Source organism: Fistularia commersonii, chromosome 14 (assembly GCF_037954325.1).
Source record: "Fistularia commersonii isolate RoL2024-O1a breed Wild chromosome 14, RoL_Fcom_v1.0, whole genome shotgun sequence".
Taxonomy (NCBI): Eukaryota; Metazoa; Chordata; class Actinopteri; order Syngnathiformes; family Fistulariidae; genus Fistularia; species Fistularia commersonii.
The window spans coordinates 12,635,236-12,658,770 of NC_141297.1; the positions used below are offsets into that span (position 1 = coordinate 12,635,236).

The following is a 23,535-nucleotide window of genomic DNA, read 5'->3' on the forward strand; positions in this document are numbered from 1 at the left end:
TGGGTAAAAAGCCAGCTGTGACTCATAGGAGAGCAGTTTGGCCCAAGATGGATGCAGCTCAGTACTGAAGCGACATCCTTAAACCTTTAACGCAGTCACATTGAAGAAAGAAGGCTTCTACTTCATGGATGTTTTAACCATTAAACTACTGTCTGGTGAACACCAAACAAGGGATTAGTGACTTAAATATATTGCATGTCAATACACCTTATGTCTGCAGGGATGCTTTACTGAGAGTCAAAAGTGCTCAGAAGTATGATGGTCTTATATGTTTTCTCGCCAAGGATTCTCAACTTTGCTTGTTTGGAGCGCACACAGGGGCCAATTTGCTTCCATTTCTGTGCATTTTTTGTAGTTAGATTTAAAAACGATCAGGAAGGAACCAGGATGACTGAGCAGGATTCATTGAGGTGATGTCATAGTTGGGTAAAAATAACAAAACAACTTCTTCTCTTTTCTTTTTTTACCAAATAACTGTGAGTGTGATTGAGCCTCTGCTTTTTCACTTATTCGTCCCACAGGTCTAACCTATGAAATGATTGCTTGCCTCACACGATAGATAGATAGATAGATAGATAGATAGATAGATAGATAGATAGATTTGGGTGATCTGTGCGCCAACAGTATTTGATTTTATTTTTAATATCACTTTGAGGTAAGATATATGGAGTGTCATGTCACATAAACCATCAAATTCTATAAATTCTCCTTCGTGCCCATAGATTTCTGCAGTGGAGTGACGTCGCTATGAATAGTAACGTCTAAATTAGATGATCCCTCATTTCGAGTGCAAGTCTCATGATAAAAATGTCCACCCCCATCAAATTCAAGGAGAGCAATATCTGAGAGTATCCCTCCCTTTTCCTCACCCAGAAGAATCTCAATGTCTGTTTCCTATCAAAGACGCTGGTTTTGAATCTCCAGGAAAAGATATCAGAGCAATGACTTCGTCACTCACAATAAAACTCTGGACATGGAATCTTTTTCTTACCAACATTGTTTCTAGTGTCAACAATGTTTAGTTGACAGTAGTGCAACATATTTCCTAAATTAAACTGTTGCAAACATAATATGCGCTGATGGATCAGACCAGGCTTGTGAGGATGGGATTGTGTACAGTGGAAAATGTAATGGTTATAAGTAATTATATTATAATAATAATAATATTCTTCCTTCATATAGCCATGTTTGAATATATCAATAGTTTATTTTGGTATTCTTTCATTCACATGATTAGTTCCCAAAATGTGATGGACTGATTTTCAGAAATCAATCAATGTACTTTTTGATATTTTCAACCCTAAAAAAACATCTGTATTAAAAGATTAGCTAATTTGACCATTGAAACTATCTCAAAAAACATAATAATTTCTGTAATTGACTGATATGATTCAATGCCGTAATTCAATCCTTTCCTCCATTTTCATCAAAATGTCTTCGAAATGTTTTAGATATCATCTCGATTTGTTCCGATGTTTCTTGATTAATTATTTTAATGCAACAGTAGCTGCCCTCAATTAATGAGTCAAAAAAAAAAAATCATATTTCAATTTCAAAGTGGGTGGCGCAGTGGTTAGCGCTTGCCTTGGCCTTGGTTGGATTCCGACAAGGGGAGCGTTCTGTGTGGAGTTTGCGTGTTCTCCCCGTGTCTGTGGGGGTTTCCTTCGGGTTCCTTCACATTCCAAAAACATACAGCAGGTAAATTGGAAAAAAAATTGGAGAAAATACTCCGATGCCTCTTGGGAAAGACTCCAGCACCCCTGTGCCCCAAATGAGTTAGTGAGTGAATGTTGTCCGTCTTTGTATGTGGCCCTGCAATTGACTGGCGACCAGTCCGGCACCCGCCTCTCGCTCCAGCGTCCCCCGCGACCCTGAGTGCAGGATAAACGGCAGAAGATGGATGGATGAATTTCAAAGTGTCTGGCTGACAATTGTGTTGGTTTTCTAGCTGAGAGTGTTGATACAACAAGCTCATTACACGTAAAAAACTAGACCTTAAAGTTTGAAAGGCTGGTGCCAAATGATAATATACAGGCTGCAAAACAAGTACTTTAACTCTTGATACTTGGTCGTACTATTTTATAAATACTGAAGTGACATTTTTTTATTCGGAGGCTTTACTTGTAATTGAACACTCCAAGTGCACTATATTGTGCATCCAATATAAATACTTAGAACACTGAGAACAGTTGGAGAACACTTTGTAGCTGTTTGCGGTCATTCTTTCTGCAAGAGATTTTATCATCGATTTAGAAGTTTTCAACCTGAAGAATTGTGATACCAAAAGTCAGATTATATCACCTGATACTTGTCAAATAAAATATTTTATACGTCAGTCAATCTGTGTGTCTCATTTCTTGATGATTAGGTATTCTTGTTCTTGTTGCATTATGCGGCTGATAGCATCTGATGTCTCAATGTTGTCCTGAGCCATACAATATGTCGAGCTCATTAGCTCAGACAAAGGCTTGTTTTACAAAGACAAACAGAGCCGTGACTCAAATGAAATCTCCTACAAATGAAGCTTAGCGTCGCTGCTGCAAATAGATTAAAACTGAGGTCTTGTATTCCCAACGTCACCTCTGATTAGAGCCGTAAGGACCCCATTCTTTCTATTTCGAGAGTTATTTCTGTTTGAAAAGTCAGTGTCTCAGAGGCGGCTTGATAGCGGTATGTTCCGATCTGATTAGATGTTGTCAAGATATTCAGTGGTTTTCTTCTTCTTTTTTAACATAGTGTCAAATTCATGTACATGGCTGCTTATTTGAACCATTATAAAGATTTTGCCGCTTTTACCTTCATGGTTTCTGCCTTTCATTTCTTTTTGCTGCAAGCATCGTTAAATGGCGGATGTGTCTCTTGGTCCTAACAGAGAAGACTTCACAATTCTTTCTTTAATAATCCATTAAGATTCCCTTTATAAAAAGTCCTGGTTGGTTTTGTAAAGTAGCCCCGGTGCTTCTTTTCCCCCGCAGAAGAGTTGTATTGATAAAGTGAGTTGTATTGAACTTGTCTGCCTGACATCAGAAAAATTGGTTTAGAAAATGTTTGTTAAAAACTTAAAGCATTATTCGTGTTTTTGTTTTTTTTTGTTTTTCTTTGTGAAGTTCTGTACAAATACGGAATTTGCTCTATTCAGTTTTTATATCAGAATGCTGTGTTGACATCTGTTTATATATTGTCTTCTACCTCTTTTACTGAGCAGCATTAAGTTATACCCCTGGATGTCATAAGACACAAAAAGGCTTCAGTTAGTAACTGGATTTGGACCAAGAAGCTTCTTCTTTTGGGTGCCTTACTATTATACAATGAGCCATTTTGAGCTTAATTTAGCACAAATAAAAAAAATATTCTGGTATAAAGATTAATATTACAATTTTTAAACAGACTAACACACATAAAAGGCAAAAGATGCAAAAATTGTGTATCGTCTCTTTTTTTTGAAAACAGTAATTGAAATTCTTGAAAGAACTGTAATTTACCGTAAATCACCGAAAAATTGCCAAAATGTTAAATAGCAGTTTGCAAGATTTATCTTTAAATCAGCAACAGGTAAACTTAAAAAAAACACCATACAATACCTACATTTGGAAAAAAATCATTTATATACACATTAATATGTAAAATCTGTTTTAAAAATTAAACATTTCTGACTATTTAAAAATCGCCAAATATAAATTAATAAACGTTTTTTGCAAAATGGATTTAAAATAATGTGAGAGGTTATCTTAAAAAGCAAAAAATTACAAACCTGTGTTCACGGTTTCTACGAATACTATAGATTTTTTACTTTTAGTATTATCAGAGTTTAATAACAACCACATTACATAGAAGTTTTTGATGAATGGTCTATGAGAGAAACAATTTCACTGAATTTCCCAAAAGCCAGATATTGGCCTAATTTGTGTGTAAAGTCTGTATTTGTCACAAATACCTTGACCTCCACATACACACACTCGCCCACCGCCATCTCATAAAGTTTTCTTTTTGCATCTGTGTTTGATTACATTAACTCTATGATAAATCTCAGCGTCAGTTTGTACCCTAAGCTCTGTCATTCATCAATATCAGGCTTAATAGAGGCAGTAAAAGAACAATGTGCAAGAGAGTTGTGTCCGTTAGATCCCCCGTGACTACTGGTGTATCTTCTGCTGCTGTGTTTGTGTGTGTGTGTGTGCGTTCATGCATGTTTTTGTGCGTGTGTTCTTATGTATTTGCAGCACATCTAGTCTTCCCAAAGTGCATTTTCCTCCTAGGAAAGACCATTCCTGTATTTGCTTTTGTCCAGTTTGTTGGGAAGAAAGTGTGTTTCCCTTTGCTGAAAGGTGTATGTGTGAAATCCAGTCGCAGGTTCACTCATTTATCCATGTTGTCAGGTCACCTCATGGGACCACACACACTCACACACACAAACACGGCTAGCAAGACATTAAGATAAGAGAAAAAACAGTTGTTAAAAGGAGGAGGGGTACAGGAGGAATGTTTGGGGCAAAGGGGAATTTCACTACTCCATGCCAGGAGGGCTCTGTTCCAGCTGTCCTGTTCACCAGCTACCTCTGCTTGCTGCCTCCAGCTTTCCACACAAAGCCTTTCAGCTCTGGCTACTAACAATAGGGAGATAAAGGGAAACCGTTTGTAAACACACACCTCGCTGTGCTTTCAATCCAACATTAGAACACCGATCTGTTCCAGTATCAACAGTTAATGTTCTTTTGTAACAGAAACCCTCATCCAATTTATTGCAATTTAGACTCCTTAAGGTAGGAGTGGACTGTATAAGTAACATGTGACATATTTTTTCTCTCACTGGGTTCAAAATCAAGGAAATGTCGGTTAAACGGACAATTAGTCACCTCAATATAAAGATTGTGTGTGTGTGTGTGTGTGTGTTTGCTGATTATATTAAGCACCAAAGTGCCATTAAAAGATGTGTTGTTTACCAAAAACAATATATTACACCCCTAGTTATATTTCTGCAGCCTTCATATGTTGAATGGATTGTTCTGTTTAGAACAACATACTGGTTTTAAATGTGCAATGAATGTAGGGATTAAAATACAAACAAGATGAACACACACTTCCCTATGGGCTGATAAAGAAATATCAAGATCCTTGGTGCTTTAATGAATCTTCATTATTTACGAGCACATTGGCGTGATAGAATACAGAGCTCTCTACCATCACTTTACTCTGAGTAAGGTTTTGCATCAATAAGCAGTTCCATTGGAGGCTTTTGTAGCCCAAAGACAAAAATATATCTTGTTCCCCTGGATTTGAACTTTTATTAGGGTTCTCATTAAATCGGGGCCCTCATTAAATTCTACACATTAATAGATATAATCACTCTGAATATGCCTGAATATTTCATAAAGGTCCTTGTAATATATCCTGAGAAATTAATGAAAATGTCAAGAAAATACTCTTTTGCAATGTCAAAGAAAGTGAAAAATAATGTTGGATCTGCCCCTTGATCTGGAGCTAGCTGCCCCCAAATTTAGCATTCCTCTGCTCATGGTATTGTAACGTGTGGTGGAAACCCCAAAATACTTTTCACCTACAGTGACCTTTGGGAGCCTCTCATGGTTCTGTGTTAGAGAACTCTGTTGTATGAATAGTTGTACAATGTTGTTGTTGATGTGTTAACCTGCACCATTAGTTGTTGTTACGATTGTTGTGAGATACCAACCTTGGGTTTTTTCGTGTTTGAGGTGGCAGAAATTAAAAACGGTCTTCTAAGGAGTAATTTCCCATGAGCAAATCCTTGACTCTGCTTGTCACATTGTAAAACCTCAGCTTGCCACAATATTGATAGTATGAGACTCTACATTTATGCTTTACAATTTCCAAGTGTCAAAGCCATCCTGAATTGGACTCAATTGCTGATTACAATTTTTGTTTAAGCATTTTTAAGATGTGAAAATATATTGCAATTTTTTGCTATCAAAAGCTATCAAAGTGTCTTTCTTGTTGACAAAAATCCCAAAATAGAGTTATGCTTTATAATGAACTGAAGCCCAAGTACTGGTACTCAGCCCAAGTAAATGATACTTGAAGTTCCATATTGAATGTAACACATCCACAAATAACATCATGTAATATAATATCATATAATTTATATGTAAAAAGCCATGCAGAGATGTTGAAGCTTTGCATGACCTGGCTGACATCTATGATCTTGTCTTTAAACCTGACTGAACATTTCAGCCTGTTCTCATCTTGGTTTGATGGCCAATTCAAACCACAACGGTGATTGATGTGCATGGAGCAGACTCAATGATTGCAGTGCAAAACTGGGTCAGCAGCCCCTGAAGCAGGGACCTGCTGAGTTTCCTGGGAAAGAACTACACAAATTGATGCCCATTATTGGGGAAAAAGTGCTGAGATGTTCGTTCAATTGGGCTGTTCTCAGATTAAAAGCTGTTGTTGATTTCCTGAGGAAATTGCTTGAAATAACTGTGTGAACTGAAACTTTTCAGTTCAGAGTTTAATAGTTGTTGGCAACATACAGCTTTCTCCACAGGCATTAAATTGTATGCTTGATGTGTTGCATGCTGATTTAAGACCTTAGTAAACATACTTAGTAACCATACTAACATCAAAAATGGTAATGCATTTATACATTTATAAATGCATACATCTGATCTTCTTGTATTTAGTACATGGACCACATGAATAATTGGAATCTGGTGTTCCAATCACTTCCATGGCCACAGGTGTATAAAATCAAGCACCTAGACTGTTTTTACAAACATTTGTGAGAGAATTGGTCACTCTAAGGAGCTCAGTGAATTCCAGCATGGAACTGTGATAGGATGCAACCTGTGCGACAATTCCAGCCATGAAATTTCCTCGCTCCTTAATATTCGACAGTCAACCGTCAGCTGTATTATAAGAGCATGGAAATGTTTGGCAACTACAGCAACTCAGCCACAAAGTGGTAGGACACGTAAACTGACAGAGTTGAGTCAGCGGATGCTGAGGCGTATTGTGCGAAGAAGTCGCCAACTTCCTGCAGAGTCAATCACTAGAGACCTCCAAACTTCATGTGGCCTTCAGATTAACTCAAAAACAGTGTGCAGAGAGCTTCATCGATTGGTTTCCATGGCCGAGCAGCTGCATCCAAGCCACATATCACTAAGTGCGGTGCAAAGCGTCGAATGCAGTGGTGTAAAGCACGCCGCCACTGGACTCTAGAGCAGTGGAGACGCGTTCTCTGGAGTGTTGAATTGCACTTCTCCAATTGGCAATCTGGTAGACGAGTCTAGGAGAAAGGTACTTCTCTGACTGCATGTGCCAAGTGTCAAGTTTGGTTGTGGGGGGATTAATGTGTGGGGTTGTTTTTCAGGAGCTGGGCTTGGCCCCTTAGTTCCAATGAAAGGAACTCTGAAAGCTTCAGCAAACCAAGACATTTTAGACAATGCCATGCTCCCAATTTTGTGGAAAAAGTTTGTAGTTTGCGTCTTCCTTTTCTAATATGACTGTGCACAAAGCAAGGTCCATAAAGACATGGGTGACAGACTCTGGTGTGGATGAACTTTACTAGCCTGCACAGAATCCTGACCTCAAACTGATAGAATACCTTTGGGATGAATTAGAGCAGAGACTGAGAGCAAGACCTACTCGTCCAACATCTGTGAGTGACCTCACAAATGCGGTTCTGGAAGATTGGTCAAAAATTCCCGTAAACACACTCCTGAACCTTGTGGACAGCCTTCCCAGAAGAGTTGAAGCTGTTATCGCACCAAAGGACGGACTGACGTCGTATTGAACCCTATGGATTAGGAATGGGATGTCACTTAGTTCATATGCGTGTCAAAGCAAATACTTTTGGCCATATAGTGTGTGTGTGTGTGTGTGTGTGTGTGTGTGTGTGTGTGTGTGTGTGTGTACACACACATAGTGGGGTCCTATGGGATGTGAATGGCCAAACCAATTGTAGTTGAATGGGGATCGGCCATTGTCCCGTGTTTAGGCAATACTCCTGCCTCTTCATATCTAAAGAGAAACAACCCAGAGCCCAGTGCATTCATGTCAGAAGGGAGATTAGCATGACTGCTCTGCAGCCTGAATGCCAGTGAGAAAGTAGAGATAGCCTAGATCAATACTTTCCATGGCAATGTCTGGAATCAGCCTGAAGGGAAAAAGTGCAATCCGACCTGAGTTACATGATATGATCGAGGGGTGGTGTAGCAGGCAGAACATCTGCGCCAAGACCCCAACCAGTGTCTGCAACATCAGATATATATTTATTTTTATATATATATATATATATATATATATATATATATATATACATAAAATTGTTACATACTGTAATTGATGATATTGTAAGTCATCTTAAACATAGTGGATGAAGTGGAAACCTCTGTGTCCCTTACTGCATGGTAGGTTGAAGAGACAATATATGTATGAATTAATGACTGTCATTTGTTATTAATGATTGTCATTTGTATGACACTTTGATGAAAATGGTTGAGATATTTCAGTATCAGTTGGGTTTTCTGATAACTAACCGTCTATTCTCCTTGAATAGGCTTGTGCTCCTACCAGGCCATTTTCTGGGAAAATTAAAGTGTGTTCAGGATTACAGAGGTGGGCGATAAACACGGGTACCACCATGGACTTTGAGTTGCAGTTGTGTCTTTCAAGGTGACTTGAAATAAATCCACCGGTGGGATTTGCAGTGCAAATCTACATGTTTCAACAATTCCCCTGAAGCAAGATACTTTATCGTTTACTTGAGGAAGTATTTACCTTATTCAAAGATTTCAACTTCACTGTAGTAAAATGTCCTTATCTAGCCCTTCTGGCAGGAAATTTCACTTGTTTGTTGTAGACAGCAGCTATAATGTGTAAATATTTGTATACGTTCCCCTTATAAGCCCTTGGGAAAGAAGTGATGGATACAGAAAATGTTAAAGAAGCTGATTCAGGCCTTTTAAATTCTCTTTTAACTATACTTCTGATGTTTGGAGTCAGGCCCAGCAGAGAAAGCTCAGCTTTAGCTGTAAATCTTGGGTCCCGGGTTTAAGCCTTTACTGCTGTCAACTCCTATCTATCTGGTTAGATAGATTGGTGCTGAGAGGACACTCCGGGGTGCATTAGAGAAGGGAGGGAGATTAGATACTGAGTGCTGATATCTCTCTCTGTCTCCACTCAGCCACCACTGCCTGGCCCATGAGAATAGACTAGTGCAGGCAGCTTTTAAAGAGGCAGAGGAAGAAAGATGCCCCCTGTTGTGATTTCTGCAAGAATGCTCCTTTCATTCTGCCTCTTATTCCCTTTGACTTCACCATTTTCTGCTCTGCCTTATTTCTCTGGAACTAGCCCTTCTCCCATAGCTGCACTGCAGAAACAGTAACACCCCAAGAAACAAGGACACACTTTTCTCTATGAATTAAGGAGCCGATGTTCAGGGAAATTCACTGTTGTTTGGTTGAAAACAGGGTGGAATCTATGCATCTCGGCTGCTGTTGTGTGTCTATAGGGAGATGTTGGAGATTCGCCTTAGAGATGCCCTTATTGATCTATCCCCCTCTTTCTGGGAGAAACACACCTTCAAATTCATTGACTGTTTGGCGAGGTGTTTTAATTGCTTTGTGCTTGCATGCTGCAGCAAAACATTGTCAACTGGGACACAGAGTCATCTGGGAGACCCAGAAGCAGTGAATATTGTCTAAATGACAAGGCCCCATAACAGCAGTAGGCCTAAACCTTTGAAATGGCAAAGAAGCATTTAATTTTTTTTTTCCCACCCAGGCAGTAATTCCAGACATCTGAGACCAAAACGAGTGGTTACAAGGAGGTGGGTGTGGGGATTTTTAGGCGTCGGGGGAGAGGGGCTGCAAAACCCATGTGCCTAAGATGTTTTTTGCTGCCCATTAATGATTGGTTTTATATGGTACAATATTCTTATCTGTAACTAAAACAGTGTCCTTGCTGTGAAGCAAAGGAGAGATTACTTCTTCCTAAATTTTGTACTTTGTTGTGTGCCATGACAATACAATTAAATCAAAAATATTGGTAGATTTAGAAAAGTCATCGCTTAGAGTAGATTGTTCTCTGATTTAAATACATTTATATACCATACATTAATGATGCAATAAGGACAAAGGCCATACTTCAAACTTCGAACAATTCTTGCAAAATCAAGGTGAACATTGAGCAAAGGCCTAAATATATACAAAATTACAGAATATGGGTTAAATTTTTAGAGAAATTTTAGAGAAACAACAGCTTAAATGAAGAATAATCACCCAGAGCATTGAGGTAATAGATAAATGAGACTATATTATCATATTTCCTTGCTGATTAAATATTTGAAAAGCTGAGCAAATTACAAATGGAATTGTAATTTATTGCTATCAAAGTTAACTGTTTTTTGTGAATGATTATTAAAATGCCACAGTTCGTTTAACGGGAGTAGATCTTGGGACTCCTGCTTAATGTAGCTTTTGGCAGGTCTGCATCAAGGCTGCTAAATTTACTCCAATGAGCCATGGAGACGGAACTTGGAGTTTTGTAATCAAGAAGTGTACATTGTCCTCTTATAACCATAAAGGTATGAGTGGGACTCATTTTGGACGATCACCAAATAATGCAAATGTAAACTCGGAACTCTGTTGACAGGTATCTGTTAGCATGAACATTGGGTATATGTGCCGAATACCAACTACTGGTTCAGCGTAGCTGAACTGGACACTTACATAATGATCAAAGTTCAAATAACTTCAATTCTTCAATTTGAGGAGATTATGTATCCCTAGACACATGCTTTTATGATTTCGACTGTAGGTATGGAAAATTTGTTGAACTGAAAAAGTGTCACTTAATTGTTTTATATTAATGACATATTAAGGACATATCATGTGATCACAGACAAACACTCCGAATCTCTTTGTTTCATAAAGGTTGTTGACATCGGATCCACTCTTCACTTGATTTATTTTCAAGGCCCTTTCGAACTCCCACGTGTTGTTTATCCTTTAATTTTCATAAAATATTCTTTGTTTTTATTTTATTTAAATTAATTTTTATTGGTCTTATAAAGCAGTCTATCCCCTTATGTATCAATGCAGCTGTATAAAATTAAAACTAAGAAAAGATGTAATATGTATTTTCGCAACAATGCTGAGCCACAATGAAACGACTGGTAGTCTCACATCTAGATATCAATAAATGATTTGAGAGTTACATGAAATTTAAATGTTGTCATTGTAGCACAATAGCTTTTTGAATGGCCTGTAATGGACAGTTATCAGATACTTTAGATCCATTGTTTGATCAAAGTATAGTTTAGCATGCAACAATCAGGTTTCTGGGATCTGCCTTTGGCTATCACCATTCACCACCTTTTCCATTTTATGCTCAATGCCATTTCCCGTGTTCCCTTCAAAAAAAAAAGCAATATGCAATGGCAGTAATTTTTCAGTACAACTTTTCATTACAACGTGTTGTGAAGTAAAAGTGCAGATTCTGTCTCCCTTGACTTTCATGGATGTTGATTTTGATCATCAGCCAGAGTTGATTTTGTGCGTCATTTAGCTGCAGCAGAGAAATGTGTCATTTACTTGACCAATAAACCATTTCCCTGATTTATAAGTCAGTCTAAACAGGTAATAAACTCTTCATGCATTAAGCATAATTCTTCTTAGGTGAGGGATCAGAATACAAGTGGCACCTATGAAGACCAGAAAATGTTCATAAACACAATGGCATTTGCTCATGGCTGTTAAATCCTTCATACTATCCATCACTGTTTTATGGCTAGTTAGCTCAGCTCTGGCTGCACTGATCACACACACCCTAGGGGGCTTTTTCAACAAGGCTTGTAAAAATCATTACACACCTTGCAGAAACAATGTTGTAAACTTGGTGTGAATCCTGACACATTAAACACTGTTACTGAGGACGGCATCAAGATATGGAAATTATGTCATATGGATGCAGAACCGACAGGGTGAGTTACATAACAGACACAGGCTTAGTTAAAGATATATACTGGGCACCTTCCCATCAACTGGTTGAACAAAACAAAATATGCAAAAATTGTTTCCACAATAACTGGCATTGAAAAAAACATCTCTCTTGACATATATGAGCAATATCATCCACAATTTAGGATAAAACAGAACACTGTGGGTGATCAACATTTATGTGACACCAAAGGGTGGACACATACATAAAGATTTTTGACTTATAACTTATTTTAAGACACAATTCCAAAGAATCTAAAGATTAGTGTGAATTAGGGTGAATTAAGGATTGCACCATGTCCTGAATTAGACGCTAGGCTGTAGCAATACAACCATACAAATACCTGATTGGACGAATCCTTTGTGCTTTGTGGATTCCAAGATGGCAGTGGCCTGTAACCTCTCCCACAGATGTGACAATATATTCCCTAAAATATATTTCTGAATAGAGCCCAGCTTGGTTTTAGAACAAGCAGTTGCAGAATTAATTTTATATCAACACCTTGCTTGAGTCCCTCTGCAAAATGTTCAGATGAGGGCTACTCTTCATCGTGGACAGCTACATTTGCATAATGCTTGTCGGGGTCATCGTTATGCAAAAGTATGAGTATAAAACTCAATGTTCCACAAACTCAGTGGACTTTTCCCTAATGATAGCATCTGAGCAATTTTTAAATGTTTTGATCTGAAACTGTGCTTAGGAGCAGTTATCATCTCCAAAACATGAATTTTCCCCACCTACTTTTGAGCTTTCAAAACAGAGAATATGTTTCCTGTTCTGTAGTTTGCCTCTAAAACTGGTCAGATTGTTTCCACGATTTGAATGAACAGGAGAAAATCTATGGCATGACTTTTCACAAGTGTCATTCCAAGAGAACTTCAAAGCTGGCCCATGTTCACAGAGGTCTGCTGTTCATATTCTGAAAATACTTCACTCAATTCTTCAACCGTCAAAGTATTTTACATTTATTCAGCTGTAGAAACGCATTATTCTACTGCTGATGAAAGTATTATACGCTTATGAATAGGCAATAGGCACAGAAAATTCCAACTGTGCTTTTCACAATGCTTTCTCATTAGTGAATTTTCAAAAAGAGGGAAAAAAAAACCTGTTCCAAATAGACAAATAGACTCCACTTGCTCAGGCTGCCTCTGCTTAAGCTTTACTGCAGGTTCTCTGTGTAACGTATGGCAGCTGTTTACCACTGAGCTGTGTAGAAGCTCATTACCGTGAAGCTTATTATGAGGCCATGGGAGACACTCGTTAGTCACTAATTATTTTTGAGGAGCTGCCTGGATAGTCTAGATTGACATGAGCGCGGAGAGAAAAGAGACATGCAGTTACTGTGCAATGGGAGGTTGTAATGTGATGTTTGAGAGACAGGGATCTGATGTAGCTCACTTAGCTGGGTTTGCAATCATTACATCAACTTGCTGTTGTAGCTGAGGAATCAGAGATTCAGAGAAAAAACAGTGGTATTTCACCTTTCATGATCATAATGTTGTTTTTGGCAACACCAGACATTTTTATCAACAGCAACCCATTATCTTCCCACCAGATCAGATCCACAGGTTTTCATTTCATCGAACTTTAGAAGCCAGTTTTGTGTTTCCTGCAGTTTCCCTCATTATTCAGTTTTTGAAATTGCCATGAAAAATACAAAGTCTTATAGTTATAGCATTGGGAAAAAAACACAATTGAGTTAAGGTGAACCCTCTTCTGACAGAAGTGTTATTGGAATGATTGTACAGGAGTTGACAACAACGACAATGTCTCATAACTTCACATAATTTGTTTGTACAAAATTACAAATTGTACAAAATGCTTACGAGACTCAGCGTTAACATTAGAGCAGTTTGTAGTAATCAGAAAGAGAGGGAGAGAGAGAGAACATAAAAGTGATAAATTAAAAGCATTTATTTTGTACATTTTTCAACAATTTTCACCTTTTTTTTTTCAAATACACTACAAGAACATTACACATACAATGTGTCATATATAGATTAGCTTTTTTACATTAAACAGCAGCAGCTGAATGTACTGCAACTGTGACAGTGTGATTGTGATCACACTGTCAAACAAAAAATACAATTGATACCAGATATGATCGTAGGATAGAATGTAGTCCTTAAAATATAAAAATTGATAGTAAATTTAGCAAACATTGTTTTTTATGCAGCAAAAAGGGTGAAAAGTGGTGGTCTGCTTCATCTTACTCTACTGCCACCAAGACCATGAAAAAGTCTAAATATTATGAAGAGATTTTTTTCCTTTTTTTTTTTTTTTAAATATACCCTGTTAATTTCTATGTAAAATATTTGTTCTTCAAAGTAATTTCAATGGCTGGTTTGCACAGGATATATTATTTAATTCATTGTGGTGTCATTCAGATATGGGCTAAAAGTTGTACTGTTATTATTTTAACGTCTAAATTCTTTCTGTTATGGAAGAAATATTTTCTGAGTGACTGTAAGCTAATAATTTTGTATGCAGGATGTGGCTCCTCTATTAATTAACGAAAGAACAAAAAAGGAGAAAAAAAACTCTTCCTCTGTGTTCTGGCTGAATCTTTGCTGGGAAAGCCACACGCACACACAAACACACACACACACTCCTTTTAAACTTTTTCCAATCAATCAAGAGGGAAACCCGAGGAGGGGAGGCAGACTGTAAAATGGGATTTGGGCCAAAAAGGCAGGAAAGGCAGCTCAAGTGGACATGCTGGCAAAAATACATGCTTCACATGCATGTAAACAATCGCACATGCACACGCATACACATGCAGACAAAATACATGGATGAAACATTATTCATACATCTCATTCATGTTGTATTGTTTTTGATTTTTGGCTCTGATGTAAATTAAGTGACAATTATAACACAGTGTTGTTGGATTTCCTACCATGTCACTTGAAAAAAGCTGAGAATTTAAATTATTTTCATCAACCTCTAAGAGAGAACATCATTCAGGTCTGTATGTTCTACTGTTGCTCCTTTCTACCCTCCTTCCTCTCCCTCACACCGAAAAATAAAACTCAAATATGATGCTTTGCCAGTTCTCATAAGCTGCCTAACAAAACCATTGAGTGCCCTGTCATGCTTTTGCTGCTATGCATTGCTCCTGCGGGCTTATTTCACCCAGAGTCCACATGCTGTACTCTGCAACAGTGGAGTGCATTTTATACATAAAGGCTCTGGCAAGACTGAGCTTCTCCTTGCCTTTTCTGCTCTGGATCTGAATCCATCATGATCGGGCAGCTGGCGGCACTGCACTCTGAATGTCAATGCCGCTCAGTGTGTGAGACGGCTAGTGGTGCATCAGGCTGCGTACAGTGGCTAATCATAAAAGCTTTTCAGCTTCTTGAAATGGTTCCATAAGAGTCGAGGAAGTGGTTTTGGTGTCCTGTGACTCAATGGCTATTATAATGGTAATTGAGCTGATTTATGTGCATCACTGAGAAAGAGAAGGGTCTCTATGGCTCTGTTGTTCAAGGACTCTTCTGATGAATGGAATTATGTTTCTATTATGTTCCTAATTTACTAATGGAAGACTTGTATAAAAAATATATCTATAGATACTTTCTGCCTCATCTGAATGAGAGCTGGTAAAAGTCCATCTATTGAACATGTTTCCTGTCAGATTGGATTTCTTGATAACTGGAGCACCTTTTAACACTAAACTCAAAGAAGTAAGTCTGGCATGGAAAAAAAAAGACCTGTGGCGGGATCAGTGATGTATGATGAAAAGCTTTCAGAGGTGAAACACTCCAGATCATGGGAAATTATCATGGAACTCTCGGGTTAAAATGCTATTTTTTTGCAAATATAAAAATGCAAATGTTTGGGTGGGGTTATCTTCCCTGAGCATTGCTGCTGTTCCTACACATGGAGATCATGTGTCTTCTAATGTATAGAAAAAAAAGAAACTTCTTAGAATAAAGATATTTTATAATTTTTAGATAAGCAATCATTGCTTGTAGCTGAAGACCCAGACGACTATATTTATAGAGAAACAGAAATATTCATACAGTCCAATCCAGAATTTAGTTTATTTAAACAAAAACTCATGAAGCATGGTTAGCACAGGGAATAGAGTATAAATGTAATGGATATTTAATGGATATAAAATTGTCCTAAGATGCCTGATTAAATGAAGGAAACCACAGAAAAATAGTGAACCTTACACAATCATATTCACCACCCTGCTTGTGCATGGCTTTCTGAGTCTGCAATCTTTTGCTTGTGTAGTCATTCATTCATTCATTCATTTATTCATTTATGCATTCATTACTTATAACGCTTATCCTGCAGTCAGGGTCGCAGGGGGCTGGAGCCTATCCCAGCTGTCATTGGGCTAGAAGCAGTGCACAGAACTGGACTGGGTCGCAGGTTAATCACAATGCTTGTGCATCAAAAAGTGGTCATCAAATTGTAAGACTAAGCTAACAGTAAGTTTACACCTTTTTGACTAAAGCAAATACACAAAAACCCTGTATATTGCTATTGTTGTGTTAGACAGTGTCCACTGCACATGATGTACTAAAATCACACTAACTATCAAATCAAGTATTTGTACGATTCTGTCACATCTATATCTAATTTGATGATTCAATTCAAAAGTTCTCACAACAATTTGGTATACATTATTATTTTCAATATTAAATGTGATAAGAAGAATTTCATCTATATGTAAAAAAAAATCATCTATATAATGCTTAGTGTAATTTGTTTGAGGATACAGGGTTTCATATGTGTTCTCCTCACACTAGCACTTCCATGCTTGCCCATGTATGAAATATTCCTGCTCACATAAATATTCATATATATATATATATTCTTCCATGTCAGCCTATTAAATTGTTTATAGCCACTTCTACTGTTTGTGTCATGCTTTCAAAATATAATCAAAGAAACCATGGATACCCAGCCCTATAAATGATAAAACCTGTGCATTATTGTTTTCATTCAGCCATATAATGTGAGGATGAACAGTATAGTTTCATTGTCAGTTAGAGAGCAACATGTCATTTGTATCCACAACAGCAGAGATATTCTGTATAGCTGGGAACCTACAGGTGAAACTAATAACATTGCTCTGTTCCATTTAGGTGTGCCGGTAAATCATCAATGCACAGTAGCGGTGGAAGTGGCACACAGGCAGTAAAGGGAATTCAACCAATATTAAAGTTCCTTTCATTGATTTGGTTATGAAGCATTCTAAGAGCAGGGCAAACAGATTGAAAGTTTATTATTTCAAAGTAGTATATTATTAAACGATAAAGAAGAGTCTTCAGTGTTCCCTGCTCCAAAGAAACTACCTTTAGCAGCTGGATTTTACATTTAGTTGTATTATTATATATCCTATTGTTTTTTTCAGAAAAAGCCTCTTCTGAATAGCCACAAGACCTGTGACATACACAGTATTTCAAAATATGCTTTTTTTCCCTCTTTCTTTTTCATACTGTTACCACACTATGAAGCGAACTGTAAAATTTTGTCTTCTTGTGCCTGAAACTGAAGGCCTTTCTCACGGGATTAACATTATCATGGGAATTCATGGGATTATAAAGTATTCCCCCTCTGTGCTGTGTGTGGCAGACTTGCACAGAAATAATGTCTGAATTTTACTCACGAATTCACGGATGTTATTACCTCTTTATTTAGAGAGTGAAAAGGAAAAACAGGAGGAGAGGTGGTTCAGCATGGTGGAGCATAAATTCAAAGGTTAGCGAGAGGAATACAACACTGCATTAATTTCAAAGAGGACTCAAAATTAAACCATGCGAGTAAATCTACATGATTGAAACAGAAATGTGTAATTGTATAACTTTTCAGTTGGATAAAGGAGATTAAAAAGAGTATTGATGAAAAAACAAACAAACAAAATGAAAAACAAACTTTAAAGCATGTCGAATTCCGACAACACTGATATGTATCAACATATATTGTCACTATATGGAAGGTCATTGAAAGGAGAGTCACAGACAACCTACATAAACGTTCCAAAAATCTCGTAAAAATCTTATCCCAATGGTTGGAAAGCTTTTTGCAGAAAGCACCATCTCATAAAACATTTAATGGTGTAAGTATCATCAGTGTGAAATACCAGTTCTAGTTTGGTTGCTTTTAATAAGACATGGGCATTTTTAACAATTTAGCTGAATAATGGTTACACTTTATCGGTAGATATGGACACAAAAATCGATATTAATTGAATATTTCCTGATCTGCTTTTTTTAATGATGGACTTTTCTGTCTATGTAGTGCTGCTTCTTTTTTTTTGATGCCGTTCTATGCCGCATGCAGAACAACTGAGGATAAAAAACAAAAATAGAACAAAAAGAAAGGAAGAAAGTAGAAACTCCATGAGGCTTCAGTAAAAAGTGTTCTGCCTTTGTTTTTTTTTTTTGTTTTAGTGTTTCATCCAAATGTTGATCTCTGTGTTTACACCAGCTATCATGCAGACAAAAATGAAGGCTTTAGGACGGCTGTAACTCTGCCACATAGAGTCATTTCCTGCTTCCCCTTTATCAGAGTAGTAATTGCCACATCCCATTCCTCAAAGAAATAAACGATAAGCGTTTCCCTGCTGCTTCTCCCGCCCACAGCTATCTGCAACCTCACACATTGTCCTCCGCCTTCCTGTGCATCCACCGCTTCTCCCCCTGCCACACCATCTCACATTAATTCCTCTTTTTAGTCCTGCGATATATTAGTCTCTCACCAATTCAGAGCGTTACTCGCATAAACACATAGCAAATCATTAATTCCATCTGTTGTAAAGATTTAGTTGGTTTCTCATCACACATATAAACACATAAACGCTCCTTCTCTCATATTCATTTCTCTGTCCATCCCCTCGTCCTCCCCTGCTAAATGGTCTGGCGTCGGCCTTGGTTTCCATGCTGCAGCTTTGCGCTGATTTGCAGCAAATGCCTGAGAGCCTTCTACTGTTTATCTTAGAGATAATGATAATGCTTGGGGCTGAGCAGATCCAACTCATTGCAGCCTTTGATGGCTTCAACAATGGCAGTTTGGAGATTAGAGATGACTTCTGCAAAGAGATACAGGATTCAATTGCCATGTGTTTGAGTCACTGTCACACCAGAGGCAACGGGAAACATTCCTTCATTTCAGGTTTCATGTGTGGGTCTCCTTTCATTTTTTTACCACAAAAGCATCTTTCAAGTATCAGAAAATACTGGAATTTAAAAAATGTGTTTGACTCAAAGAAACAGACTAGAAACTAAATCCCCACAGCTTGCAGTAAGAATAGATTATTATCTCTTGGTCAGATTTTGTAGATTAAAGAGAATGATGTCCACCAAATAATAAAGCACTGCTGTCAACAAGTGACATCTCAACATTGGCTCAAGTATGAGAAGCAATATGGTCCAAAATATGTGTGAACTCTGCATTTTGTGTCTCACAACTAGAAGGGTAAAGACAGATTATCATGACTGATAATCAGTTCTAAATCTTTCACAGCAGTTTTCATGTCCCATTTTTGAACGGTATCTATGAAAGGAGGTGTATAATGCTTGGAGCAGATAACTATTTTCAAATCGATACACGTGCATCTTAGGTATCACAAATGGAAAAACAAATAGAATAAGAAAACAGATTTCAACAATGCTGTGTAATTATTTGAGGCTTGTAGCTCTCGCATTACATAGGACAAATCTATGATATTGCCACTGTAGCTATAGCCAAAATTATGAACCATAACCTAGAATTTCACTTTCCACACATGCTTATTCTTTTTTGTTCTATCTATCTATCTATCTATCTATCTATCTATCTATCTATATCTATCTATCTATCTATCTATCTATCTATCTATCTATCTATCTATCTATCTCTATCTATCTATCTATCTATCTATCTATCTATCTATCTATCTATCTATCTATCTATCTATCTATCTATCTATCTATCTATCTATCTATCTATCTATCTATCTATCTATCTATCTATCTATCTATCTATCTATCTATCTATCTATCTATCTATCTATCTATCTTATCTATCTTATCTATCTTATCTTATCTATCTTATCTATCTTATCTATCTTATCTATCTTATCTATCTTATCTATCTATCATTTTTTCTTGCATCTTTTTTACCAATTTCTCGGTAGTTTCTTTCATGCTTTTGAAATCAATGAAGAGCTTTGGTTCATGGGAGTAATAACAAGGTTAAAAAAATAAAAGAAAGTGAATTAAAAGATACTTGAAAGCATATTTTCTAGTTTGTTTCGGTGAAAAATATGGAATTGCAATTGCACAATTTTGTGGGTTTTAAGTATGTACTTTTAACAGTTGAGGTTTTGTAACTCAGATAGTACATTTCTATTCATTTATAGTTTTTAAAATTCATCTCATAATAACTAAAATGGTTGAATGTTTTGACAAAAATGGAAAGGTAATGGCTCTGGTTTTAACATAAGAAATTAAAGTTACCAGGAGCACACACAATTTATATTTTATAGCATTAAATTTGCATTATCATGCGAATGTCTAATTTTTTCCCTAAAAATGTATTTTATTTGATATCAAGTGATAAAAAATGATTGACATGGCTTTATTTTACAATCATCACCATAATCATCAGCAACATCAGCATTCATTTTCACAAAAATAAAGACCCAATCTGTAAATTGTCAAAAAACAATACTAAATCTTATACATTTTGCGAGGCACTTTGGAAGATGTGAAAATGTGAACTGAAGCTCATTTTTCTGGTCATTTCATGATTTTATTGTGGCATTCTCACATCTTGACGTTGTCAACGACTGGAGATAAATTTCCCTCCTCTGCTTCTCTGTCCATTCTTTCTGTTATCATCCGTCTGTATGAAAAATCTTTTTATATATCTGGCCTTCATGTCTTGTCTAGTGAATTAGCTGGTGAGGCACAAGCAGGTACCAACGATGACAAACCATGAAATTCTCTCTCTCTCTAGCTATATACTCTGGAATATCCACCTGCAGTAGTCACAATATGTGGGCCAAAAAAAGTACAAGAAAATTAACTTTACTATAACTTTTAAAATGCAAAGGGTAACATATACATACTGCTCTTAAATTTCCTCTTAAGTTTGCCAGCAAGCTGTTGAACAGATTTGTAGGTAAAATGCAACATTAAGGAAAGACTGATGCGGCTCAAACAGCATTTGATACCTTGTTGTCATGTTCAAAACCCTCCTGAGAGAACTTTGCGCCACTTTCAAACACACTTTAAAAGCAGGATTGACAAATGGTGTAAAGTAGACTAGCTTCTTAATGATAAAAAGCAGGTATTTCTTCAACCAGGAGACTGCGTACCTGTGTTAGCATGACTGATAGGGAAAACAATCATAGCTGTCAGTTCAGCACTTACGGGGGGATGCCAAGACTAATGTCGTGAGGCAATTGTGTATACAGCATATGTGCTAAAAGAGTTTGTATTTATGTTGTGTACGGTCTCTGTTTTTATCAGTATGGCAGCATCATGAGAGGAGTCATAACAGAAACAGACATCTTTCAGTTATTGGATGTCCATCAGGCCCTAAAACAAGTTGGCATAGTCATTGAACTGACTGTCCTCATCTCTGATTTAATAACCATTGTAGTTAAGTCTCAGTTTAAATGTCCTAAATTCAAGATATATCTGAAGACATGTTTCGTCTAAAACTGGGAGCCAACATCTGTGCTCATTATTGGTAGGTCTGTCTGATCAGGAGGATTGTTAAGAAAATTGTGTTTTGTTGGTTAAGTGACAGCCATTATCTTCACGCAATCAGTTATGTTTGCCTGACTGTATGAAGTAAAAGCACCCCAAAACCCTTTTACTTTTACTTTGTTGTCATAATTCTACCATGTGCAAGAAACCCTTTTTTTTAAGCCTGTTTATAAAACCAAACCTCTACTTCACCCATCTTTAAGCACAGACATACATTGACACTGAGATTGCAGAGACGCGGTGGTGCAATGCACACACTCATTCCATTTGTGAGCTGAAAGAGGATGTGTTTCTGAGATTAAATTCACTTGAACGGCTTCAAATCATGGAGAAGTAAAATGAATAAATCAGCCGTTATGGTATTAAGTATGTGCAAAATGCTACTGCAATGACTGGAAAATCTGCAAACATTGACCTTAAGTCAGTCATGGATCCCCTGTCCAACTACAGGAAATTCAGGCAAGTAACAAGGAAATAGATGGAAAATGTACCATTTTCAGTACTGAAGTGATTATACATGAGAAACTGTAAGTCCATTATAGAAATAGAAAATATTCAAATATTAGCCAAGCAATACAGATTTTCACAATCCATCTTGAGCCCCACTCTGTCTACTTTCTGGTTCACTGTCAATTGAAGGCAAGTGGCCAAAACAGAGTTGTTATGACTATGTCACAACATTTAAGCATACCAAGATGAAGTACCCTGGACTGAATCAGTGACTGCTAAGGCTGGTTGTCTTTGCACTTTACTTTCCGTCTTTATGACTATCACTGAATATTCATGAGGCAAGGAGATTAATGGCATTTGAATGAAAGCTTCAGAAAAAGGTTATTGCTTCCTGATGGACTGTTGAAGGTTGTTAAATCATATTTTTTTTTTAAACTTGGTTAACTACTCAATTTTCAACTTGTTCATCAACAGGAGACTGTGCTGAACTTTTTATTTTAAGGAACAATCAAAGATTACATTTCTGATATTAAATGCATTTGCTGTTTCCCCTCAAAATTATGTTGAAACAGCCTGTAATTAATCATATTTTAGAACTGATATGCAAGCACCCTCAATAAGCCTGTGCTCTATACCTTAAATGGTTTTCTTCTACTTTTGTTTAAAGTGCATGTCTGTGGCTTCCTGTAACACTTATCCTGTCACTTCCTGAAGCCACAACTCCTCTGTATTGAGACAAGCTTTAATCAGAATTTTCCAGCAGGCACATGTTGTTCTCTGCACCCTGATTCCCTGCTTCTGTGGAGTCTCATAAATACTATTTTCTTTGTCATATAACAGTTGAGATTAATAGTTCCAAACAGTTCAAATACGCTTTACAGTATCAACACCCTTTCACTTAATTTGCAGGGGGGGATTGGATGATCAGTACTACTACATGAAATTAATGCCCTACAGTACTGCTATTTAGCTTGGCCTAAAAAAAAACCCCATATAGAATTATTGTAATTCATGAGGTTCCACACCTGAACTCAAAGCTATGTGTGAATTAGGTTCAATTACAGATCAGTAGATGACTGTGAGCTCATACCCTCAAAACTTGTAATGTTACAAAAAAAATAAATACTTATAAAATGATCAACGTTTGGTTATGCTATGACAAATGTATAATTACTCATTTACTGAGTGGTCAAATTCAGCTAGGTAGACAAGTACTCTACAATATCAATAATCTGTAAGGTACAGAGTGCACTTACTCAAAAAAAGATAGCAATATAAACCAGTGTCTGAAATGGGATGACCCATATTTCACTCGCTTTTAGTAGAACTGAAGATAATGAGCACTTTTGCCCCACAGACAGAAGTATCACTGAGAGACCTATTGACT

At 37.1% G+C, this 23,535-nt stretch overlaps 1 protein-coding gene across 1 annotated transcript in view; it reads left to right on the forward strand.

Annotated features, from left to right (window-relative positions):
* The window catches only part of vstm2la (V-set and transmembrane domain containing 2 like a), a 51,975-nt gene that overhangs the window by 18,060 nt on the left and 10,380 nt on the right, over window positions 1-23,535 (forward strand). The window lies entirely within an intron of this gene.